The sequence below is a fragment of the Felis catus genome, chromosome C1 (genome assembly GCF_018350175.1).
Source record: "Felis catus isolate Fca126 chromosome C1, F.catus_Fca126_mat1.0, whole genome shotgun sequence".
In the NCBI taxonomy this organism is placed as follows: Eukaryota; Metazoa; Chordata; class Mammalia; order Carnivora; family Felidae; genus Felis; species Felis catus.
The window spans coordinates 69,010,675-69,038,104 of record NC_058375.1 but is presented as its reverse complement, the minus strand read 5'-3'; the positions used below and the strand labels follow the sequence as shown (position 1 = coordinate 69,038,104).

General features: G+C 36.7%; 2 long non-coding RNA genes across 2 annotated transcripts in view; both read right to left on the bottom strand.

The window, feature by feature from the left end:
• Positions 1-5,751, bottom strand: part of LOC111561955 — a 44,141-nt gene extending 38,390 nt beyond the window's left edge. The window contains exon 1 of the long non-coding RNA XR_006584435.1: positions 695-5,751. This is a non-coding gene — a long non-coding RNA (uncharacterized LOC111561955). The remainder of the gene's footprint in view (positions 1-694) is intronic.
• The window catches only part of LOC123379670, a 228,952-nt gene that overhangs the window by 147,548 nt on the left and 53,974 nt on the right, over positions 1-27,430 (bottom strand). The gene's annotated exons all lie outside the window — the stretch shown is intronic.

Here is a 27,430-nt window from a genome sequence, read left to right as displayed (position 1 = left end):
TTACATCTACAACATAAATACTTATTAGTAAGTGGATGTTAAAATGATCAGAATTCACTTTCACAGAACCTCATGGTATCAATATAAACTCGAATTTTGGAATCCTAAAATTTTATAAATAAATACATTTATATTTAGTTTTATAAACAAATTTTAAGAAATTATAAGAAATATTTGAATCAGCTCATGTGAAAAATGCTTTAATTTTAATTAATTTTAGGCTTACTCTGAACCAAAAATATGATTTGGCTTTATGACTGTAATCCAATCTTCTAGAAAATAAAATATGAAGATCACATAATAATAATAACCACTATTTATTAAAAGCATAATATCTAATATATATTATCTCAATAACTTTTAATACTCTACAGTTAGGTATTAATACTCCATTTTACAGAGGAGACATAGGTTGAGGGGTGTTTATTAACTTGATTAAATAAAAAATGAAAATCTTTCCTAGTGTGTTCTTTGTCTTATAACATGCAAAGAACTTCTTGTCCTACTGGAGTCTATAAGCATTTGCTCAATACCTAGTAGGTTCTCAAAATTAAAAACAAACAAACAAAATATATATATATATATATGGCTAGTGCCATTAGAGCCATGATAGTTAAGTAGCATGGCTTTTATCCATCTGACAATTTCTTTTTGGATAATAAAACTAAAATGTTCTGTCTTTTAATATACTTACCATAAATTTGTTCTATTTTGATCTTCAACTTTACTTCTGTCTGTTTTTTTAGCCTTACCTAAAACTGTGGAATTATTACAAAAAAAAATTTATTTTAGAAATTTGCATTGATCATTGACTTCTGTTGGCATACTCTAATTCTTTTTTTTTTTTTTAATTTATTTATTTAAATTCAAGTTAGTTAACATACAGTGTCGTTTTGGTTTCAGGAGTAGACTCTAACCCTTAAAGAAGAAAGTATTTTTATACCAGATATCTCTGTTGTTTTATTCAAAATAAAATATGGCCCCCACATACCCATAAGTTCAATTTCCAGAAACTTCAATCAATTATTCAGTTTCAACTTGCTGCATCATTCAGCTGTGCCCCCACAGCAAGCTCATCCCTACTTCTCAAGCTTCCATAGACAGAGAGGAAATTCTTCTCTCCCAGAAGAAAACAAAGAGCATGGAGTGCACACTATTCTCCCTCTCCCCATCAGCACACATCCCCCACGGAAGAGAGAAGTTTTCTCTGCATGGTGAGACCAGAGGGTCCAATATCTAGGGTGTGCCTATCAAAAATGTTCACTTTTTCTAATTCTGTTTTTGTATTTGGAAATCAGCACTGAATAATGGATTTCAATGTATATGGGAGTTTTGATAAAATAATAAAACATAAAGATCATTCAACAGCTATTGAAAATTTGTGTTTCTGGTGAGTAACCACCTGATTTTTTTCAGAGGGAAGCATAGGAAAATAATTGCGCCATTATTTTCAGTCTCCCTATTTTGCTTGTGTAAAAATAATAATAATAGTAATAAAAATAAATAAAGCAACAAATTTCCAAACTCTATAATGGAAATTCCCAAAGATCCTCAGATTGTTTACAAACACATCCCCTCCTCTGTGCTCAGTCTGCAATTTGTTCCTATCTTGACAATAAGACTTAATGCCTTGCATTGTATTTTTGTTCTTAGGTGTATTTCCTGTCCCTCTAGCTTCTGATCTCAGAAGTTCCTTGCTACTCCTGATACCTTTTCTTCTCCTTTACATTCATTTTCAATTTTTGTCCAAGTCCTATAGATCTTATTTCCCAAACACTCTAAAATCTGTCCCCACAACTGCCACCAGCTGCATCAAAGCCTCATCACCTAACCCTGCAGTATAGGAATTGCTTCCTCACATCTAATCCTACGTGTCAAATATATTTTCTACTCTACAGACTTGGAGAGCTGTCCAAAATGGAGACCAGATAATTTCTCATGCTCTTCACTACTTCTCGGCCTCTTCTTGAGTTTTTACCCTCTAAGATTCACCCTTTATAGGTTGAATTCTTAGCGCATGCTGAACACATTGTGTCAAGTGCTTTACATATATCATTTCCCTTAGTCCCCTCGCAGACCACTCTGAGGTTACTATGTAACTTGTGTGATTCCCTTAAACATTTGATAAAGTTGATACAGAACGTGGTTAAATAATTTGCTCAAAGAGCAACAGGTAGTTACTAGTAGCTCTTTGTTCAAAACCAAGCAGTATGGGTCCATAGTCTACACTGTGAATCACCACTTCATAACTGAGTTTTCATTTAGTTTTTTAAATACTTCCTGTTCCTCTTCATTTTCTTTGCACATCTTTTTTCCCCCTACCTGAGCCACCCTCCTCTCCATCTCTGCCTAGATAGCCACTTCTAGGATTCACTGTATTGGCTTAAGTGTGACTTATTCACAGAAGATTTTCCTAACTCTCTAGTCCATCCTGTCCCTGGACCCTATTCCTTCCTTCACAGCACTTAGTGTCTAATCAGTCACTCATGGTTATATTTACTCCTTCAGTGCCTTGTCTTCAACACTGGACATTTCATTAGCTCATACACTCCAAGAAGCAGGAGACTTGACTGGTTCTGCTCACTTTTGTGAGCCCTTAGTGCTTATCACTATCCAGCAAGGAGGTGCTCAACAAACAATAAAAAACGAAGTAGTGTTTCTTCCTACTTTCAACTGTATTCTAATTAACAACCTGATCCCATCACGTGGTACTGTGCAAACTGTGCAAACTGCTGGTACTTTTTGAGCATCACATCTTTTAGCTCTGCCCTCAGAGACAGATTCCATAAAGCTCTTTCTCTTGCTTTACTTTGAAAATGTCTAGGTTGGGACCTTGTTTGGCATGACTTGAATCAGGTCCTATTCATACTCTGATTGATTCTGATCAAAGAAGCCATATCATGATGCACTTCTGACTATCTGGACCATTCTGAGAAGGAGGAACATTACCCTTTGTTAAGAAGACACTCTGTATCATATCCACCACAACATCTAAGTAGATATACATGACTAGGTCTCAGAAACTAGTCCAGATGAACTGAATTAAAATAATGATAATATAATAACCAAGTACTATAAGCAAATCATGGCTAGATGTTTTGCTTATGGTATTCAATTCATATTGATGATAATCTTGCGAGGTAAGGATCCTTATATGTATCATTATCCCATTTCGCAAATGAGGAATTAAGGCTTAGGGAGCTTAAGTCATTCACTCAGAATCACATAGCTAGAAAATGCAGAATGAACTCAAAATTGTCTAACTCTAAAGTTGGTTTTGTGTTCTGATCTGCTAAAAATCCTGCCTTGTTAATAGCAAAGCTATTTGAGTATAGAAAGTGAGCCAAAATTTACTAGACGATTAGCTGTTATCAGTACACAGACACAAAGGACAGAATCTGCCCAGTAATTAATCCCCGAGTGTGTACAAAGGTGGCATGTGAGGAGGAAGAAAAAGATGTCTACAAAATACAGTGGGGGTTATCTCTGTCTAATAATAGTGAAGGGGTAAATGTAAATAAGATTATGTGAAGCTGTATTAACCATACTTATGCACACACAAACACACAAGCAGGGGTGGCTGGCTGGCTCAGTGGGTGGAGCATGCAACTTTTGATCTTGGGAGTTGTGAGTTCGAGGCCCATGCTGGGTGTAGAGATTACTTAAAAATAAAATCTCAAAAAAAAAAAAACTATATGCAAGCAAACACATAACAAGTAAGCAAGAAATTTCAGTTTATTCCAATACTGTGTTTGTTATACACGACCCATCCTGGAGGTTGAATAAAGTCCTTCTCTCAAGATGGCACAAAAAGATAAATGCATATATCGATCAGAAAACCATAATTAGGTGCACACATTTTAATTTTCAAATTTGAAAAATTTATTTAACTCCCCAAAGCATTGTATTCTAAATCTAGTGTAGATAAATTTTTACAGGAGAAAATACAAATTGAATTTCATATGCTGACACTCTTTATTTTAGGGATTCAGGAATAAAAGATAAAAGAAACCAATTCTCTGTAAATCCTGATACATTATCAAAATGGTACATTAAATTTTTCATGTTAAATTATTTAACTATTTAGCGTATTATAAAATTTAAAATGACACTTCTGTTTTAAATGATTACAAGGCATTGAATTTGAATACAATTTAATAAAAGTATGCAAAATGCATTACCATATGAAGTCAATCTGATCAATTTCATAATACTACATATTATGATGTAGAATATCATTAAAAATGTATTAACATAGTTCCCTTAAAAGCATTTTTTTCTCTGCTGTTGGGCATATGTCCAATGCTTTAATTTATTCCCTAAACATTATCTTGACACTATTGATTTCTGTAATTGTTTTTTGGATTATTTAACTATGAAACATTTCAAGATATTAGTTTTAAGAAGTATGTGGTACACAACTAGTAAGACTATGTTTAGAGATCTTAGAATGTCCCTACAATTAAACCAAAGAAGTAATTTATTCTAAATCAGATGTTTTTAAAAAAATGAGATAAAAATAAGTTTAAAAATCTGAGAAATTTAAAGAAAATGGTGTATTTAGGAATCAGGTTTTAAACATCTATAGTGGAACATTCAAAAGAGATAATTAATTTAAAATAAAATAATAACAAAGTCAGAGGCTTTTAACATAACAGATTTGGTTGACATTTTTATTTGTACTTTCAAACAATCAATTACCGCATGTATATAAAGTTCCTTCTCTGTAATAAAATATTTCTATATGCATTGAAAGCTAGAAGAATATTCAGTTATGTTTCAGTTATATTCAGTTCAGTTCAAATGACATCTGACTCCAACAAAAAATTTCTAAATAAAGTAGTTTTCTTTAAAAAAAAATAGTCAAGCAGCACAAGTACAGAGTAGTTGTCAGATCAATGGGCCCAATCAATGGCATGGTGCCCTCAGTCCAACATTTGGGCATAGCTCATTAGTGGGTAGTATACAAACCTCTACGTTTGCATCTTCCACGGTGAAGTTCTCTGTGCCTCCCCATTCCTCATGTTTTCTTCCTTAATAACTCAGCCCCCCACAAACATTCTACAACTAACAAACATCACAATGAGGCTCATTCTAAACCCTACATCTAACCAATGGCATTCAATTAATTCACGTTTACATGGGGTGGTGATGTGAATTGATATCACCAACCCTAAAATTTTCCTTTGCTTTTGAAAACTTACGTATTTAAATTATGGCCGAATACCAGTCCATATACATATCCTATAAGCACTTTTTAGTTAACATCTTAAAAACTGAAGTCACACTATCTCTACTCCCTACTCTATGCCTGTTTCACCTGCATCCCCTGATTCAATGCACCAATATATAACCATTGCTCAAGGCAAGACTCGGGAGCTATTCTAGGTGCTTTCCTTTCCTCACTCCACATTTCTCATCCCCTGCATTAATTAATCACCACATACTGACTGGCTTCATTTTAGATTTATGACCACTCAACTCTAGTGTGCTCTTAGCAATCCTACAGCACCTAGCCAGTCAGTTCACTCTCTCTCCTAAATGACTATTTCACTATTTCTCCTTCTCCTCAAACTACTAATATCCATCTCTGGTCTTCATTTTCAGCTGGTAACTGCATATTATGTCACTTAGAAATAGAAGCAATTGAAAAGACTTTTTTTTTTTTAATATAATTTATTGTCAAGATGGCTAACATACAGTGTATACACTGTGCTCTTGGTTTTGGGGGTAGATTCCCATGATTCATTGCTTACAACATCCAGAGCTCATCTCAACAAGTGCCCTCCTCAATGCCCATCACCCATTTTTCCCTCTCCCCCGACCCCCTTCAACCCTCAGTTTGTTCTCTGTATTCAAGAGTCTCTTATGGTTTGCCTCCCACTCTGTTTGAAACTATTTTTTCCCCTTCCCTTCCTCCATGGTCTTCTGTTAAGTTTCTCAAGTTTCACTATGAGTAAAAACATATGATATCTCTCTTTGTCTGACTGACTTATTTCACTTGGTATAATACCCTCCAGTTCCAACCACGTTCTACATCTGCCTCCACATCTGCCCTCTGCATCAAACTCACCTTCATTGTGTCTTCTGAAGCCAATCACTCTGTACCCATCCAGCCTCCATTCCTTTTTTAAGAGAAGGGCTCAGTCACCTATTTCATCCATTTTCTCTCTCTTTCTCTCTCAGATTATTCCCATAAACATACGCTCTACTATTAAGAAACAATTGCGGCTTCTCCCTGCATACCTCTCCACTTACTGCTGTTTCTCCATCCCCTTTAAAACAATCCTTCCTCAAAGGATAGTCTAATCACTGTCTCTAATTTCTGTTTTTTGGATTCTCTTCCTCTATGCCTATTTTTGTATTTATTTTTTATCAAAGTTTTACATGATAAGTAAAATTTGTTAAGAAAACAATGCTAGCCTATATGCTCTTCCTGAGTCAAAAGAAATTTTAAATCATTTAGGTGAGTTGTTTGGTATGTTATGAGTATAATTCACGGGTGACATTCATATGCTGAAGCCTGAACTCCTAGTACCTCAGGACAAGTTTGCATTTACAGGCAAGGTCTTTCAAAAGCTAATTAGGTTAAAATGAGGTAATGACAATCTTATTATGAATTACTCCTTGACCAATAACATTTATAAAACACCATTTAGGGGCGCCTGGGTGGCGCAGTCGGTTAAGCGTCCGACTTCAGCCAGGTCACGATCTCGCGGTCCGTGGGTTCGAGCCCCGCGTCAGGCTCTGGGCTGATGGCTCAGAGCCTGGAGCCTGTTTCCCATTCTGTGTCTCCCTCTCTCTCTGCCCCTCCCCCGTTCATGCTCTGTCTCTCTCTCTCCCAAAAATAAATAAACGTTGAAAAAAAAAATTAAAAAAAAAAAAACACCATTTATTGTAAAATGCTCCTAATTTTTAGATATGCTAAAATTTACAGGTTTGAATTAATAAATTTTAAAATGTTATCATTTGGTTATATATACACACACACACACACGCACATATATATACACATATATATGTATGTATGTATGTATGTATGTACGTATTATATATATATAATGTATATATAATGTATGTATGTATTATATATATATGTACACACACACGCACACATATATACACATATATATGTATGTATGTATGTATGTATGTACGTATTATATATATAATGTATATATAACGCATGTATGTATTATATATATATAATGTTTACTTATTAGATCCATATAGATGTTAATCACTGCATAGGTGAATTTACTGTGAAGTTAGTAAAGGACCCTTCACTGGGATGAGTACTCTCAAGTCTGGGGGAGGAGACCCAGAAATGGGTTTGCATGATGATGATGTGTTTTGTTGTTGTTGTTGTTGTTGTTTTGTTTTGTTTTGTTTTTGTAACAATTGCAAAAGTAAGGTATTTTAATGAAACCAGTTAAGTTCACAGGGCTTTTCCACTCTGAGTTTACATGTATCATCTATTACATTACTCCTCGTGATCGGTTAGACATAATCATATCTGTAGGAGAAACTGACATGAAGATAATTTGAGTTTGGGTTTCGAGGAATATCTTTATGTAGTTTGCTGCCACTTCCATGTGCTAGCCACCCTGTTAAGTTGTTATTGGTGCTGCTTACTGCCTTAATTCACCAGGCATCATGACCTGAAATGCAGGGTAAAGTCCGATTGCCGTAGAAAGAGGCTTTAGGGCACCAACCACTGAGAATATATGGTGGAGAGAGTTTGAAATGTATGGAGCCTGAAATTAGTAAATCACACATGGAGGATTCAGTTCTCATTAAAGCCTACTCAAAATACTATTCTTCTTTTTTTTAAGTTTTTTTTTTTTTTGAGAGAGAGAGAGAGAGAACATGAGCAGAGGAAGAGCAGAGAGAGGGAGAGAGAGAGAATGCCAAGCAGCCTCCACGCTATCAGTGCAGAGCCCAATGCAGGTCTCAATCTCATGAACCTTGAGATCATGATCTGAGCCTAAATCAAGAATCAACCACTTAACTAACTGAGCCACCCAGGCAGCCCAATACTATTCTTCTTTCAGAAACGTACCCTATAGGGGCACCTGGGTGGCTCAGTAGGTTAAGCGGCCGACTTCAGCTCAGGTCATGATCTCACGGTCTGTGAGTTCGAGCCCCGCGTCGGGCTCTGTGCTGACAGCTCAGAGCCTGGAGCCAGATTCTGTGTCTCCCTCTCTCTCTGACCCTCCCCCATTCATGCTCTGTCTCAAAAATAAATAAATGTTAAAAAAAATTTTAGAAACATACCCTATAATGCAGTACAATCTTGGTGTTCACAAATATAACACATAATTTATAATATGCTACTACAGTAAGGACATCATTGACAAACTGCTTAGGAATTGTTGAATCAATGTACTGAAGACCAGTCTCTGCCTCAGAAAATTTGAAATGTCCTGAGATATTACTGTTAATATATGAAGAAAGATTGATGCAAATTTTTTTCCCAAATTTGACAAAAATCTTAAACTTAACGTCATCGTTAAGTTGCTTAAATAAAAGATTTTATCAATTATCAATAATAAAGCATATTTTTTAATGAATAAGATTTTTTGATGTTTATTAATTTATTTTGAAAGATAAAGAGAGAGCACAAGTGGGGCAGGGACAGAGAGAGAGAAAGAGAGACAGAGAGAGAGAGAGAGAGAGAGAGAGAGAGAGAGAGAGAGAATCTGAAGCAGGGTCCAGGTTCTAAGCTGTCAGCACAGAGCCCAACGTGGGGCTTGAACTCACGAACTACGATCACAACCTGAGGCAAAGTCCGATGCTTAACTGACTGAGCCACCCAGGTGCCCCATAAAGCACCAATTTTTGAGCAACCATGCTAAAGGAGAGACTGAAAAATCTTTCTTTCCTCTCTCTACAGAAAATGATATTACAATATTATGTTCACAAGAAGAAAATACCCTAATACATAGCCAAAAGGGTAGGAAAAATGTATTACAGAGGTTTGTGTCAGGCAGTTAGTTAATATAAGTAATGTTTTATTTCCCTGGATTTTGTGATGTCTGCAGTATTTTGTGTGTTTTTAATTCTGTGATTTTCTGTAGACTATTTTATCACAACTAATTTTTGCAACTTTGTTATTTTTTTGAAAGACGATACTCATAATTGTATTCACTTCAGCCCCTAGTAAACCTGGAATTTTCCCCAGATATGATTACTTCTCCTTTCCTGAAAACTGGACTCCTTTCTGTCTTTGGAGGACATCATGCTCCTTGTTCAGGCCTTTGCCCTTGCTGTTCCCCTGTCAGCATGTTCTTTCCAGACATAGCGACAGGACTGCCTCTGCACTTCCTTCTGGGCAATACTCAAAGATTCCATATTAGAGAGACTTCACTCACCATCCTCTATAAAGAGTACCTCCACCCATATGTAGAGTAGTTAGATAAAATACAGGAAACCTGGTTACATTTAAATTTCAGATGAACAGTGAGTAATTTTTTAACATAAATATGTCTCCCCACATGCATGGAGTATACTTATAGTAAAAAATATATACATTGTTCATCTGAAATCTAAATGCAACCAGGTGTCCTATATATTTATATATATTTTATGGTTAAATCTGGTAACTATCCCCGTACTTTCTCTCCCCTTACCCCACTTCCTAGCACTTATCATCATGTAATACACTACACATTTACCTTTTTCTTATTGCCTATCATTCCCACCAGAATGTAAGCTCCATGATGGCAGGGATGTTTGCCTGTGTGGTTTCCTCCTGTATCCAAGTACCCCGACTGATGTCTGGCACATAGGTACTCCATGAATATTAATTTAAAAAACTAATGCATAAGCGATCTAAACTTTACAAACTTACCTCCCAAACACTTCTCAAATTGACTTTTTTCTACCCTAATAACTCCTGCTCTAATCAAGGACCCAGAATGTCACTATTGGGTTCCAACTGGTCTCACTGCTTCCAGCTCTGCTGTTATGAAATCCATTAACTACAGACAGCCATACTGACTGACCTAAAACACAAATCTAACCAAACAATTCCCCTGCATAGACCCCTCAACAGAATCCTATCAACTCAAGGGAAAAATCCAAGCACTTTGGTATGGTGCTTATGGTATTCTTCATGGTACTCCCACCCATTGCTTAATGTCATCTGCCACAGCCCTCCCATAGTTTCCTCCATAACCTACCCTCCACATCTCCACACAAATATTGATGCACTAAATTCTGCCGATAGTACATTCTAACCTCTTTTTCATCTAATTCTTTCATATCCTTAAGGACTCATTTTAATCACCATTCTTCTCTAGGAATCCTTCCCTTAGACGCATAGGCTGGACTAAACGTGTGTGTGTGTGTGTGTGTGTGTGTGTGTGTGTGTGTGTGTGTGTGTTTCCATAGCTCTCTGTGTGTAATTATGTCATGGTATAGTTTGTGTTGTATTAAAACTACCTATATGTTTCTCCAACTAGAATTTAAATACTCAAATACAAGGACAGTGTGGCATTTATCTTTGATTCACGGCACCCAGCATAATGCACTGCACAAACAGCCTTTCATTGGTGTTTGTTGAACTAAATAAATTCAACTAAGTTACCCAAATTAAATAGATACTCAAGTATATCACATGCAGACTGCTAAATTGAGGTTATTGAAAGATCTCTAATGCCCAGGAGCCCTAATAAAAAAAGATATCAGTAGATTTATCAAAATAAAGGGAAACAATCTGTGAATAGGCTATATTTAGAGATGGCAAAAGCTTCCATATCAATGAGATAATGAAGTCCAGAATGTGATTATAACCACAGGGACTAAACAGAAAAGAGTAGACTCTTGGAAGGGACTGAAACACAAGGGTAGTGTCAGGTGGACAAGTGATGGTAGAATTGCTGAGATCCACAGTAGGAGATGGTATAGAGAGCAAAGGTATTAGGCTGGTGCTAAAATTATCAACCTCAGTGCAGTGGCTCGCTGAAAGCAGTAGACATTAGTATTTAGGATTTGGAAGGTCCAGAAAAGTTGGGCTTCAAGTGAAGAGAAGCAGAGTGACAGGAGTTGGCTCGTGGTATATTATCTGTCAACTAGAGACAAGGGACAGGCTCGCCCTACCCACCTAGGCCAAAAAGGATACGAACAGACCAGGCTTTTGTGGGATAAATTCGGTAAGGGAATAAAAGAATCACCTCACAAGAATACATTTTTATTTTTAAAAAGAAGTCTTAGGTTGGTCTACATGGTACATTTTCTACCCAAATTTCACAATATTTCTGTAATCTCCCATAGAACAAAATCCCTTTTACGGTCTTCAAAAACATCAGGATGAAGTCAGGAAGGCAAAAAGAAGAAAAATGAACGAGAAGAGAGAAAGAGAAATCCACAAAGAAGTCCTAGTAGAAAAAAGGATTTACCCTCTTCGGTGCCTGAACAACCTCTCATCTACAAGGTGGACCATGGTCTCTGTCTTTTATGGGAGAGCTGAGTGACAAAAACAGAGGATTCCCTAATGAGAGAAAGACTCTGTAGTCCTCCACTCAGTAATTCATAAACCTTCTCTGCCTCAGAATCTGTAGGAAAGCTTTAAAAATTGAATGGATTTCTATGTTGTGCCCCCTCCCCCCCCCCCCCCCCCCCGCCAGCTGTCATTCCTATTGAATCTGATTTTTGCATGCAGATCTCATGAATTTGTATTTGGAAATCTCTCAGATTACCATGTTACTAGATGTGGCTGGGCTACTTGAAGGTTTTGATGACATGCTCATCCCAAATCCTAAACCATCTTCACCTGATGTCTTCCTTTGCCAATGCCCCAGGAAACTGTAGTTGCCTGAAGAGCTTTTTCACTTCACAGCTCCACAAAAACTTGTTTTTTTTAAAAAAAAATATAGAAATATGACACAAATTTTCTTTCTCTTTCTAGTTCTCTCTTTTCTTCTATTAGGACTCCATCAGTTAACAAGAATCAATAAAATAAATCCGCACAGTATTCCACCAGCCAGGAACTTCGTTTAAAAAAGAAAAGAAAAGAAAAGAAAACAAAAAACAAACAAACAAAAGTCTCATTGTACCTCTTACTCTGCTTCTCTACACAACTTTTTTCTTCCTATTAGACTGGCCCAAAAGTGTATAACCTATTTCCATAAAGAACAAAGCTCCTGAATTAGAATAACTTCATGGAAAAATATAATCCAAAAGAAATATATCAAATAAAAAATGTTGAATAGGAAAAGTAAAATATAGCATCCCTGAGGAGTCTGAGAATAAGGTCTGTGCACTACAAGATGGAATCTCCCACCAGATTGCTGTTCAACTTAATTATGGCTTAAGATGTGCACATGTGAAATTAATATTTGGGATCCTGGTGATTTAAAAAACGGCAACCGGCCACCATTTGAATTCACAGTCTTGTAATCCATCTTTTCCCATGAAACAACTAGTACAATATGATATCGGTGCTCAGATTTCAGGAGAGAGAAAGCAGTGGTCCTACTTTTAAAAAATAATAATGAATATGTAACTTGAATACAAAAGGGGAGATTATGTTAATACCAAGGGGAAACTACAAAGCTTCCATCATTTTAGTCCCAAAGCAAGTAGAAATCCCCATTTAATTCTTTAGATCTATTCGGAATATCATTACACACAGACCAATGTCATAGTCTTATACCATGCTCTGAGCCTTGTGCTGTATCCATGTCAGTCATAGCTTTGCATGGTCAAAAGTAGACACACGAAATTCAGGCTGAGACCTAGACTGGTCTGATTGAAACTGCACTGATAATACCCCATTTCTACCTGTCACTCCTCCCCATGGTTGCTAACAAACACTGTCCAGGGACATATGCCCCAGGGAAATAAGCAAAGTGACTGTCCTCTCCAAACCTCCACTTGCATCCAAAGAAGTTCTGACTCCTGCTTTCTAAGTCTCGGTGTCTCCTTTCCACAAATGTCTAATACAGTCCCCACCTCTCCAGTGTCCAACAAATCTCTGCTAGGGAGCCAACACAGCCTCTTGGAACTTTCTGGCTCCTTTGTATCAGATACTTTTGGGGGGATCATTTGATCATCCTCTCCATTCTGCCTTGTCACTATCACAGGGAAGAAACTCAGCATAGTAGAAGGACTTCAAGTTTGGGGTTGAGTCAGTCTAGACTCTATTACTCTCTCATGGCCATGTAACCTTAGGTAAGTTACTTAACTATGCTGGATGGTTTTTGTTTGTTTGTTTACCTAAGTAACTATAGGTGCATTTTATTTATTTTTAAAAATTTTTTTTCAATGTTTTATTTATTCTTTGAGAGAGAGAGAGAGATCATGAGCAGGGGAGGGGCAGAGAGAGGGAGACACAGATAGGTTCCAAATAAGTTCCAGGCTCTCAGTTATCAGCACAGAGCCTAATGTGGGGCTCCAACTCACAAACCATGAGATCATGACCTGAGCCGAAGTTGGATGCTTAATCATCCAGGCACCACTAGGTGCACTGTATTTATAGGATTGTAAGAATCAAATGAAGAAAAAAAATACATAAAATATCCAGAACTGGGACTACCACAGAAGACGTATCTGGTAATTCTTCATTCCTGCCACTGACAAGAACCAAGAACAAAATCAATGCCATTGAGGTTTTGTTGTGCTGATGGATCCAGTCACGTAGTTGACCGAGTACTGAATCAAGCTGCCTCCGCTACTGTTGCAAGATACAGCTGCTTCACCCTCTGAGCTTCCTTGTAGATGCAGAACCTTTGCTCACGGCTGTGTTCCTGCCATATTGGCCTTCCCTAAGTGGAACATTCTGAGTTCTTACTTTCCCCAAACGTTTGCTGATATGTTTCTCTTGGCTCTTCTTATGACTATCTTGTCCTTAGGTCTCATTTGGAATGTTATCCCCTTAGAGTAGCTTTTTCTGACTATCCTTATCTGAAGGAAGTCCTTGATATTTTTTATTCCAGCATCTCTCTGTTTTTTTTTTTTCCTGAACACACACCACAATATGTAATGATCTTATTTATTTGGTATTATAATATAGTCTACCTGAAGATCTTTGTATCCTTTGTATACATCCAGAAAAGTAGCTGGTGCAAAGTAGATACAAAATAAATATTTTTTTCAAGAATTTTTAACGCTTATTTATATTTAAGAGAGAGATAGAGAGAGAGATAGAGTGTGAGCAGGGAGGGGCAGAGAGAGAGGGAGACACAGAATCCGAAGCAGGTTCCAGGCTCTGAGCTGTCAGCACAGAGCCTGACATGGGGCTTGAACCCATAAACTGTGAGATCATGACCTGAGCCAAAGTCGGATGCTTAACCGACTGAGCCACCCAGGCACCCCCAAAATAAATAATTTATATTTGTTGAATATTTGTTGAATGAATGAACAAATATGTGAACAAATTATTATTTCATTATTATCTATGTCTTTAAGAAGCTCTTTTGGCTGCACTCCCATTTAGATGATGTACTGGTAGGCATTGATTCTTTTCTTAGCTTTGAAAAAAATATTGTGAAAAAATAAATGAAATGTTAGCACTGGGATGTTCTCTTAATGAGTTGTCAATATATATTAATAATTTGTGGTAATATTTTCAGTAGAGAACAGTAGCCTCAATACTGTAAGAGCACATAGTCCCTTTGCCTCAGCTACCTCGACTGTAAAATAAGGAAACCAATCAAATGTGCATTGTGTAAATTATGAAGATTAAATAGGTTTATACCTACAAAGTACTTGAAATGGCCTCTGGAACACAGCGCTAAAAATGGCATTTCCAGACTTGATACTTTAGTCTACAGCAAAGATAATTTCAGGCCAACTAATTAATAAGTTCAGGCTCAATAAGGCCACAGATATGGGAAAAGGCAGAATCTATGCAGCATTGATCAACAGAGCCCTGCTGTCATACCCAAGGTTAAAGAAAATCTGTACTTTCTATTTAGTAAGAATTAGTGTAATTTAATACTTATATTACCTGACAAAATGAAAATTTTGTTCCACTCAAATCCCTGCAGAGATTATATCCTCAAAAAGTTCTGGAGGAAACTGTTTTCACTAGCAACATGTGACATCAAAAAGTGTTTTAAATCCATGCTGACCACACTGATGAGAGATAACAACATATTTAAGGATATTCTGGTCAAATGGACACCAAATCTTCTTGGATAAAATCCATGCCAGTTGGATTTATGGTAATACATAAGTCAGCAAGTCCCTGGATTTGTCTGTTATACTTTCTGCTATGTATTATCACGACCCTTGAATAAAGATTCATTTCAGTATGACAAACAGTAAGATTTTCTTTATGTGAATCCACTACAAATTCAGAGTTTTGAACTGACAATAAACTCAACGTGTCTGTTTATAAAGATAAAAAGTTAAAAAAAATGTTAGCGGAAAACTAAAAATAGCAAATGGTCCCATATTTATATCTCAGTAGTCAGAATACAAATAAACATCCTTGGTGAAAACACATCAGTGCTTCCAATTAAGACAATATAATTGCATGCTTTGAAGTGGAACAATGGAAAAATCTGACAATCCATTGTATTAATATGAGACACAGACTTTAGAGACATATAAAAAATAACATTTAATCTTGGTAAGGCATCTGCTTCTATATACATTTTGCATAACATTTATGCATTGTGTGTAAACACACACATTAGATAGATAAATAGATAGTTGGATAGATAAACATATGTTAAAGAGCTAGATGAAATCTGGTGCAACCTTCTAATTCACTTTAGTAAGCCATTTTGCTGTTACTGCTGCAAGTTCTATTGTCTTCTAGAGTTTCATTATTTTCAAGAGGTGATAGAAAAGCTTTATACATTTATACTCAGTCAATTAATTTACTTACCGGGCAGAGATCTCAAATGACCAATGTCTGAGTAGAGAAAAAAGTCTCAAATAAACTAGAAAGTGCTGTAAAAGCTGAGAGCAATGCTTTTTCCCTTATGTCTGTCTCTAAGTGTTTTGTTTCATTTATAAAGTGTAGTGCAATATATAACCACTGAAGGGAAAAAAAAAAACAGACCAACTAACAATCTTATGTAAACAACCCTTTGGAGTATACAACTGTTTTCCCAACTCTTCATAAGATTGCATAAAACTATTACTTAGTAATGTTTTCAAGTATCACTATTCCCTTTCTTTGCTCTCTAAAACAACCTAAACAAAACGAAACATTATTTGCAAATTTCTTTGTTCAAAGATTCTTGGTCTCTGGTCTACTGACTCTACCTATACCGTATTCTATTGTACAAAATTAAGCAAAATTACCACTTAAATTTCCATACCAAGACAGACCTGAACACTTCAATAAAGAAAACTAGAAGGGGGATGCATTTAAGGTAACTACTTAAGTGAATGAATAATTAATATTCCAATACCGATGGTTGCAATTTATAGACCTTTATAAAACTCCATTGAAAGGTTTTATGCTAATAGTTTCATAATATAAAAAGAAGATTCATTAGAACATTTTGGTCTAGATCTGGAAATAAAGTGGAGAGGGGAAGGCACCCAATTATAGAAGAGAGCAAAGAATTAATCACAGTTACCTTGCACTGACCACAAATAGATCAGTTACAATTAGTTACAATTATAACCAGTTACAATTCAATCCAACTCTTCACCCTCCTCCACAGTCACAACAAATTCTCTTCTTCCCCTTTTCTGAGTTTTTTTTTTAACATTGAAAAAAATCTTGGGGTGACTGGATGTTAAGAGTCTGTTAAGAGACTGACTCTTGATTTCAGCTCAGGTCATGATCTCACGCTTATGAAATCAAGCCCCTCCTCGGGCTCTTTGCTGGGTGTGGAGCCTGCTTGAGATTCTCTCTCTCCCTCTCCCTCTGCCCCTCTTCTGCAAGCTCTCTCTCTCTCTCCCTCTCAAAAAAAAATCTCTAACTTTGTAGTATCTAGATTTAATTATCCACAATATCTGAACCATCTTCCATTAGAATTGAAAGCCCTATAATGTAAACATGCTATAATATAATAGTCCAACCTGGAATAGTTTTCTGTAAGGTAAAACGCTATGAGATGAAATTGATTTATTCATAATTTACAATCCCTTCGTTGTGAAGTAGTCAATGTTGTGGATATAGATTCTTTTAGCAAAATGCACAATATTGAATCCAGAAATTACCTAAATCCAATAATTCCTAAGTATTTCACAAATGTACCTTTGAAACTCCTTCTGGTACTCAAGATCTAAATTTCAATATGAAAGCCCTGAGAATGAAATCGAAATATCCATCAGTGAAACTGATACACAAAAGGCATGCTCTCACGCATGGCCATGCATACAGTTCCTGCCTTGCCAAGAACATTGTGGTAACTGGATACCCTGGGTCTCATCGTCCCTTCTGTCAATCCATAACAACACAGGATAAATCCATCAACAGAATTTTGAGCACGGGTTTTAATTTTTTAAGAGAGAGAGAGAGAGCACACACATGTGAGTGGGGGAGGGACAGAGAGAGTGGGCAACAGAGGACCTGAAGCAGGCTCCACGCCAACAGCAGAGAACCCGAGGTAGGGCTCAAACCCACGAAACACAAGATCAGGACCCGAGCCGAAGTCAGACACTCAACCCAGTAAGCCACCCAGGTGTCCCAAGCACAGGTTTTAAATATTGAGTAGACAATGTAACTGATCAGTAATAAGTAGCAATCATCCAAGAAACTGAATCAAGAGGTAGCATTATTAAGGGCATTAATTTAACTTATAAATTAAAAAATATATAAATAAATAATTTAAGACTGAGTTATATTGTTTCAGCTCTGATTATACCTAGTGTATCGCATTGAGTTTAGATATCTCTTCAACACCAATTATTTGGCTGCTGGCTATATACAGACTAGAAGGAAAATGGTAATCATTACTTTTTATAAGTTCTTAAAAATTAGTCATTCTTTAGTGTCACATGTAGCAGGAGATAAATTTTAAAGAAGGAATATTTATTTTTTCTTAAGAAAGAAGGATAAGGAAGTTAAAGTTTACTAAAACTAAAATGAAGGAGGTATGTAAGTAATCTAGGAGAAGTCATCATTTGTCAAATGACATTATTGTGCCAAGAAAGTTCAACATTTACCATTCTGTCTATGCTTTACCTGTACAACTTTTCAGGGGTTAAAAGCTTTAGGGTTCAAACTCTGTAACATTGGGGAAATCATTCTGCTGGTTCCTTTAGGGATCTTTGTAAATTTTGAGAGACATTTGAAGTGTTATGGCAGGTTTAGAGTCAGGTATTTGAAAGCCTTGCACTCCTGGGTGAAGCCATTTCAAATACTAAGATGGAATTACAGCAAGCAAAAAATAATAACACATTAACTTTTAATTCATTGTTGTCTTAGAGTGTGAAGGCCTCTGAGAGCTTTAACAAAGGACCACTAAGAATAACATGCTTGAAATACACTCCAAAGAAGAAGAAAGTAAACAATGAAACTCAAATAGTTCAAGGCAAGGCACACTTACAGCATGCAGGACCAAAAATAAAAGTCTAAAGAGAAACTAAAAAGCTTTGAGACTGGCCTTTAGGATGGTGCATATGAGAAGGGGAAGAATTTCTAGCTAAAGCCTTTCAAGATCCAACAGATTATACTTTTTGATGGCCAATAGTATCATTCTGACCTTGACTGCTGCTGTAGGAAATAGCGGGGCATTCAAATATGGCCATGCATTTGCTCCACGTCAGTCAGGCACTGAGGATAATGATGGCCCAAGAATAGAGGTCCTTTTGTTATATTCTTTGTTCTCTGTGGGAGGAAAATCTGAGAAAGATTTTCTATTATACCCCAAATAGCATTCTTTCTAGCAGTCCGTAATAGTGGGGAAAAGGAAGAGAATTATTAAACGAGGAAAAAAGTTTACCTAAGAAAATATATACAAAAAGAAACTTCAGTTTATTGCATGCCAATATAGTTTAGGATTCTACTAGGCACTTTATGTGAATTTATTTAATTCTAAAATATTCATTGGTAGGAATTATCGTTTCTATTTTGTAAACATGAAAACAAAGATGGAGAATGGTAAGCCATTTGCCCAAAGACATTCAGTGACTGAGTGATGGAGGCAAGGTTGTACCAAAGCCTGATGAGAGCAAAGCCCCACACTTCAACCATCATGTATTTCTACCCAGTATTAAATCTCAAGAGTTGTGGAATCATCTCCAGTAAGTTCTACCATTTCACCTACCCACTTAAGCAAATATTATCTAGAAAACCTTGAGTTCCACCGTATGCTATAGGGAAATAGCTGACCTCTAGGTGGTTATTAAGAACTTGTCTATAAAGGGCACTCACTACCAGAGCTGTACCCACCTCTTCTACCAGTTAAGTTCCAAAACCCCGAATGATGAGCTCATTGCACTCAAATAAAAAGACCATAACTCCATGGACCTGGTGAACAGAATCAGACCACAGCAAACCATCCAGTATATGAAAAGTTTCACTCTTTAAACCACAGCTATGACAGAAAAACTTCACAATCTTATGTCAGGAATATCCCACTGATGTAATTTCAAATGAGGACCAATTCCCTAAAAAAAAACCCAGCTCTTTGCAGAGATTGTTTTTAATGCCAAATGGTTAACTGAAACAATTAAGGAGGCCCACACCTACAATAATCAATTAAAGTGGAATATTAAATTTCCACTTATTTGGGGCATTATTTCAAGGGTTTACAATGAAATAATTCTGTCCTCAAAGTCGATTCACTGATCTGGTAGAGAGCCCTCATCTAAAATCCCATTAATAATTTATTTTTCTGCAAAATGAGAAATGAGAAAATACTGCCTTATACAAACACCTCTTCCCATAATAGTGTAAAAAGTATGATTTTAAAAATTGAGTCCTAAATATCTCAGCTATAGTTGGATAAGCTTTAAAAACTGAAATGATATGCGAATTCTGAGAAAGTCTCAATTTAAACTCAATAAGATTAACCATTCACAATAGAAAGCCATTTCAAATGCAGCATTTGGGAAGGATCATCCATCACAGAGACTAGCACATTCTCCATGCTAGACTGAAGCTTGGAACTTAATGGGAAGTTACTGACAGCTTTCGTCTTCACAGCTGCCCCTGAAATTTGTTAACAAGTCAGTTCTCTTGACAGGGAGATAGTAGGAAAAAAAACTCATAATATTCCAGTGAACACAATACAAGAAATGAAATCCCCTCAAAAACTATTCCTTCAATCCTTTAAACTTAGTAAATGTACCTTTTAGAGGTCATCAACTAAGTATGTTTAACAAATCTAACCTCATGGTTCTTAGCACCTTCAATGTAACTATTTCTAGCAAATAGTAAAAAAGAATTCAATGTGTGAGAACTTCCAAATTATTCTGTTTTAAATTGCAATTCTCACATTCCAGTTCTACCATCAATTATGTCATCAGCAGCCTATTAAAATGTAGATAGTGTAATAACATTTACTATGTTGATAATTCTCAATACAATCCTCTATGATAGGTACTACTGATCCTTTTTTTGCAGATAGGTCAACTGAAGCTGAGACATTACAGGACATGCCTAGATTATACAGCTAGGTATTGGCAGAATGACCAATTTTTTCCCACTTCAATAAAAATCTATTTTTCCATAGAGATGGAGAATTGGCCTTAGAATGGAAGTGAGAATAAATGAATTGTTCTATTTTAATGTAAATTAACAATAGAATCCTTTTTTTTTAATTATATGTACTGGAATAAAAAAAATTAAAACTAAATTTTCTTACAGGCATTTTTAGCCTACATAAGTTTTTGCATATATATATAGGGGGAGGGGATCTGAGAAACTCTATATAAATGTGTATACATTAAGCAAATCATTGCTTAATAGATAAGTAGGTGACTTCCTCTGTAGAAACTCTCAAAGACTAGAATAAATCCTCTGTCAAAATTCTGACCATACTGCCACCATCGCTATACTCCATCACCAGTATTTCACAGTTCCTTAAATTTTCACCATGAGTCATATTCTTGAGTTGAGGCATCAAAGACTCTTGTTAAACCTACTATGCTATTGGGTGAGACTGGGGGTGTATCACATTCAGTCATTATAAGTCATTAATACCATTCTACAATCCTGTTCAACTAATTAACTATAATCATCTAGCAGGTTCTTGAAGAACTAGATCACCCAGAACAAGAACAGGTTAGTTTGATCCTAGAAGATGGAGGAGGGAAAGGTTAGAGCTTTCATTAAGTTTAGTATTCCTAAAACACACATTTGAATTTATTCTACCAGGTTCTTTTCAGAGTTCGTGGAAATGGCTACTGAACACATTAATGCACAAACACTGCAATCAAGAAGATATCTTCACTTTTTGCAATGTATGGAACAGCTTGTCCTCAGCAGAGCCCTGCCTTCTCACAACGGCACTAGACTTTTCAGTCCTATGGGGCTCTTTCTCGTGGTGCCAACCATACATGATTTTACAGAGCACGTCTCCCTTCCTTCCTTCAGGTTCCATTCTCCATTACTCTTCTAACAGGGAGCAAATGAAGCAGAAATGGCAGCTAAAGGTACATCATTCATTTATAAACAATAATTGTATATCTGTGGGTAAACAATCACCTAAATATCAAAGGCAGGTCTAGGACTGATGCCAGCATAATAGCATAGCTCATCCTGAAACAGCTCCTGCAACCACAAACCACCTATCACAGACTCTTCTCTGGAACCTCCTCTGAACCACCCTATATTTAAATAGAGTATGAAAAAAATAGAGGATAGTTATTTGGAACATGCATTATTTTAAAATGCATTTTAATAACAATTTCAAGATAGAGGGTTAAATTTATATAGTTTTCTCTAAGTTTGTCCACATATTCTCATATATCTGCATTCCAATGTCAAGAAATAGGTGATTTATCAACAGTCCTAAGAATTATTCCCTCTAAGAACACTGCTGAGGCCATGAAACCATCCACTCTGTTCGCCCACGTCTGCTCAAACCATGACAGGTCAAGTTTCTACAGGTTTAAAAATGTTTCACTTCAAAAAAATGTGGTTTTGTTCTTCAAAAAATCATTCCTCTCAAATAGTTATCATCCTCTAAATATCTCATATGAAAAACCTGAGAAGTACTGAGAACCCCAAAAACAGATGAGCAGACAGTAAAAACATCTCAGAAATGAGGAAGCACAGCTAGAATGAAAACAAAGCAAAGCTTTTTAAAACTGTTTGGGATTTCCATTGATAATAATAAAAAAAATCAAGTAAACCAAAGCAAAACTATCTTTAACCAATCACTTTCAATTATGGAAAATGAAACCATGGTTGATAGCATAAGTTTCCCAGAGCTTTGAAAAGTAATTTAGCAATATGTGTCAAGGCTAGGGAATGTAGCCTTTGAACCCAAGGAAATACACCTAAATGTGAGAGGCAAAACATGTTTAAAAACTGCTTTATCACAGCATTTGTCCTAATATTGGAAAACCAGAAATAACCTAACATCCAACAATAGGGGAAGAGGTATATAAATGGCGTTATAGCTACTACATTGTATTATAAGGTTTCAAAATGAGGAGATGAAAATAGATTGGCCAAATGGGGTTAACTGTAGAAGTAGAGTAATATATATGAGTTCAATATACTCTCTTTTAAAAGAATTAGGGAGGGGCACCTGGGTGGCTCAGTTGGTTAAGTGTCTGACTTCGGCTCAGGTCATGATCTTGTGGTCTGCTCCATGAGTTCAAGCCCCACGTCAGGCTCTGTGCTGACAGCTCAGAGCCTGAAACCTGCTTCGGATTCTGTATTTCCCTCTCTCTCTGCCCCTCACCCACTCACACTCTGTCTCTGTCTCTGTCTCTGTCTCTCGCTCTATCTTACACGTAAATAAACAGTAAAAAATTAAAAAAAAAAAAGAATTAGGGAAATTCTTAAACTACAGTTTTAAAAGAAAGGAAACACATCTTTGTGCTGGGAGGAAAAAAGTACAGAAACACAGCAAAACACTGGTAGTGAATAATTTCTTAAAGCCTTAATTTTTTAAAGCAGTTTTAGGTTTACAATAAAATTATGAGAAAAGTACAGAGATTTTCCAGTAACTTCCTGCCCCCACACTTGTACAGTCTCCCTCATTATCAACACTATTCGCTATTGTATTTTTTGTTTTTACCAAAGACAAATCCACACTGACACATCATACTCACCCCCAAAGCCCAGAGTTTACCTAAGAGTTCACTCTTGGTGTTGTATATTCAATGGGTTTAGACAAATGTATAATGACATAGATCCATCATTACAACATCATGAGGAGTATTTTCACTGCGCTAAATATCCTCTGTGCTCTGTATATTCATCTTTCAACCCGCTGACCTCTGACAGCCATGATATTTTTATTATATCCATACTTTTGCCTTTTCCAAAATACCATATAGTTGAAATCATACAGAATGAATACTTTTTTAAAAAAAAATTAAGATCTAGGGGCGCCTGGGTAGCTCAGTCAGTTGAATGTCTGACTTTGGCTCAGGTCATGATTTCAGGGCTCATGAGATGGAGCCACACGTCGGGCTCTGTATGACAGCTCAGGGCCTAGAGCCTGCCTTGGATTCTGTGTCTCTGTCTCTCTCTGCCTCTCCCCTGCACGCTCTCTCTCTCTCTCTTTCAATAATAAACATCAATTTTTTTTTCATTAGGGTCTATATTTATAACGAAAAACTATTTCTTTGTACATAAATATTACCCTTTGCACAAGACCTATAGAAACCATGAAGGGGGGTGCTTGGGTGGCTCAGTTCGTTAAGGGTCAATTTCAGCTCAGTTCATAATCTTGAAGTTCGTGAGTTCAAGGCCCATGTCGGGCTCTGGGCTGACAGCTCAGAGCCTGGATCCTGCTTTGCATTCTGTGTCTCCCTCTCTCTCTGCCCCTCTTCCAGTCTCTCTCTCTGTCACTCTCAAAAATAAATATTTAGAAACCATGAGGAATCCTCCATGAAAGTAAAAAGCAGGTATTGATCAAATAAAACCTCCAGGAAGATAAAGAAGGCTGATATATTGATAATAATAGTCAACTGAGGACACTAGAAGAAAAGAATAATTTTCTAGAGAAATATTATAAGTGAAGAAATGGTTTCTTTTCACAAACAAAACCCTTGGGAAACAGATATCTGCCACTGACAATGAAACACCTTGACAGACTGACTCAGAATCAAGACTGGAACGTGGACAAGGAAGAGATAGGGGAGAACAAAGGAGAGGAAGAACCAGAGAGCTATTCAATAGCCGAATGTTTCAGAAAAAAAAATAAGAATGCTTTCTACACAAAGAGAAAGAAAGAAAGAAAGAAAGAAAGAAAGAAAGAAAGAAAGAAAGAAAGGAAGGAAGGAAGGAAGGAAGGAAGGAAGGAAGGAAGGAAGGAAGGAAGGAAGGAAGAAAAAAAGAAAGAAAAGAAAGAGAGGGAGGGAGGGACGGAGGGAGGAAAAAAAGACAACTGTAGATCTATACAACTTTTCTGAGAGGATTCTATATTTCTATTATGCAGAAAGAAATATTTTGGTTGCTTCTCATCTGAAAGGGCCTCTATTGTTTTCCAGCCTTTCAGTATACTTTGGAAAGGAACCATGACCTGAGGTATTGTTGTCTTTGGAGATTAAGAGAAATGCAGTCCTATGCTATCATTCTTCTGATCCTCTCCAATTATAACCAGTTGCAGGCAGTTATGTGTGGCCTTTGCAGCTTGGTGACTACTAAATAATTGGAGTTGAGATGTCAAATATTTCCCTAATGAGCTCAAGGTCCAAAGTAAACCCTGAACTGCAATCACAATGGTGAAGCATTTCAATGTGTCTGCTTCTGGATGGGTTAGAGCTGTAATGCCCTCCAAAAATATGTGCATGATTGCTCAGGGAAAAATAAAGAAAGAGAGAAAATGAGGATAAAGAAGAAAGGAATCGCTTTCCATAATAAATTAAGAGGATTATCATTCTTAAATTGTTATTTCTATCACTTAGGTTTAGAAACTCAGCCCTAGTCTGAATGATTTCTAAACACTTCTAATTCTATTCAGATCCAACTAAATGTAGAAAGCTGGAGAAAGAAAGATTCTTTGGAAAATAAAATGATACCATAAGCCCTCCTCAGAAACGACTAGTATGTTGGTGGAAGCTTTGCTATTTTTGACAAAGGGGTATCTGGCACCTCTAAGCGCAGATAAACACAGGTGTTACTTATAAACACAGCCAAGCCTCATCCCCCAGTGAATGCTCCGGGTTGCTGCCTGTTCTGTCATGCGGAGGTGAAGGTGAACCAGAGTGTGCCACAAGTCCCAGCCCGGATGACTCCAACTGCTGTAAAGTTCTTTCCTAAATAAGTGGTTAGACCTGCAGGAGGATATTAATGGTGCCTGCTACTCTAAAATTTAAAGGAATAATTTGGTGATTAAGGCCTATCATTATCACGAAGGAGCCAGAGTCTCACAGCTTTAGTTGAAGGTCTGTTCAGAGACTTTCGCGGAGGGGGGGAAATCAACATTCAGCTGGTTGACATGGTCTTCAGATCATGATGCCAGTAGATCAAGAAGGTGAACATTTTAAGTTAGCAAGTTGCTTCAGAAAATAGTTTTAAGTAGTCCCGCCTCCTCATTGGCATAGTTGTTATAAGCAACCCTTGATATTGTGAACACGGCTATTTAAATTATGTTTTATTAAACACAAGCTTTCCAATCCTTTGAATGAGCATGTTGGCTTGGGAGCAGGCTTTACCTCACTATTTGGAGTGTGGACACGTTTCTGCTTGTCTCTTTTTATTGCTTTGGGGATTTTCCCAATGTAAATCCTCTTGGAACTCAACTCTCCAGCTTTGTACAGATGTACTGTAACTGACTCTTTGTTTATGATCCTGTATCCAGTATTTTTTTTTAATAGGAGTAGACAGATTAGACGCACTTCTAAGGGACCTATTGTGCATTGTGAGCACTGTGTGCTTAATTGCAAAAAGGAAAGGAAAAAAAAAAAAAAAACCCAGCTGCTTAATTTATGGATATCAGCAACAGGACCAGTGATTTTGACATGGAGAGTAGAACTCCCATCATTCATAAAGCTGGCAAGAGTTTCTTCTGAATTTCAGATTGAACAAGAATCTCTTTGTTTTTCTCCAATTACTTTTTCAACCAACTATATTGAGTGCTGGTGGAAGGTGCTTGTTTTCCTAAGTGAAGTCCTCTATTTCACCAGTGAACAGGTGCACCAGAGGGAGTGGCTTTTAAGGCATTACAAACTGCTCCAAATTCCACAAGTATGCCTTCAGCTTAATCTAGATGCTCTATTTTTTTTAAGGATTAATAACATTGAGCCCCTGTAACCTGTCTTGGTCTATTCTTTGACATTACTCGTAAAACAACCAATTACAATGGTAATTTTTCAGAATCAGCTAGGCCTGGAAATAAACATATTATTTTTCTAATGTATTACCTCATACAATTTTGACTCATTTCCTTCTGTACTTGGCCCAGAGCCATTAGTATAGGGATTCTTCAATGCCCTCCAACTAAAACAGAGATTGTTGAGGATGGCAAGGGCAAGGCCAATGCCAACAGCACTCTCTTGGTCTTACCTTATTTTTCTCCAGGCTCTTTCTGACCTTCACTTTGGCGGAATGCACCCTTTTCCCACCTCACAGTGAATGTTTTGCGGGATGGGCCAGTGATACAAGAGAGCTCAAAGTCATCTCTATCTTGACATGATACAGCCTTTCCAGAACATTATGAGAGTTTGATGGCACTTTCTTACAAAACTCTGTTTGGAGTCCCAAGACTTTGGAATCTTCTTGAAATAAGACTGTGTGAAATAATAAGTAATTGCTGTCTTAGCAATTAAATTCTCTTGGGTGGGATCCAAAAAGGATTTGCTTTAATTATGAAAGTATTTTCAGAAGCAAACAGTCTTAAAGTGGAGTTTCAATGTACTGCGAACAGATGATCTTTAGCATGAAACAATGTCAGAAGAGTAAGTCATGAGAAGCACCTGTTCAGCAATAAGCAAAAGGAGTAAAAAAAAACACATGCACATGGAAATGTTGTTTTTAAAATAAAAATGTCAGTGCACAATGATCCATTAAACAGACGGATTCCATCCTAAATTATTCCACCAGAGCTTCTAAAATTCCCACATGAAATAGATTTTTGGTTCCTAATAACTGAGTTTGGATTCACGCCCGCAAATTAAAGATAACATGCTCCCATATCCCATTACTAATCCCTTTAACGAGGTTTCCTCTGAATAATTTTCCCTTTTAACCCTTTTGGTTACTGAAATTCCATTTAACAGAGTAGTTTTACAGGAGGTACCTCAATCTTATTTCTGTCCAAGAGTTTGGAATGCAGCTGTTTAATGAGATTTCCCAATTGTTATTGTCACGTAGGCCAGTTTGGCATAGCCACAGTGAAATTTGTGAAGAGATAACAATCTACTTCTATATACGTAAAGATGTCTA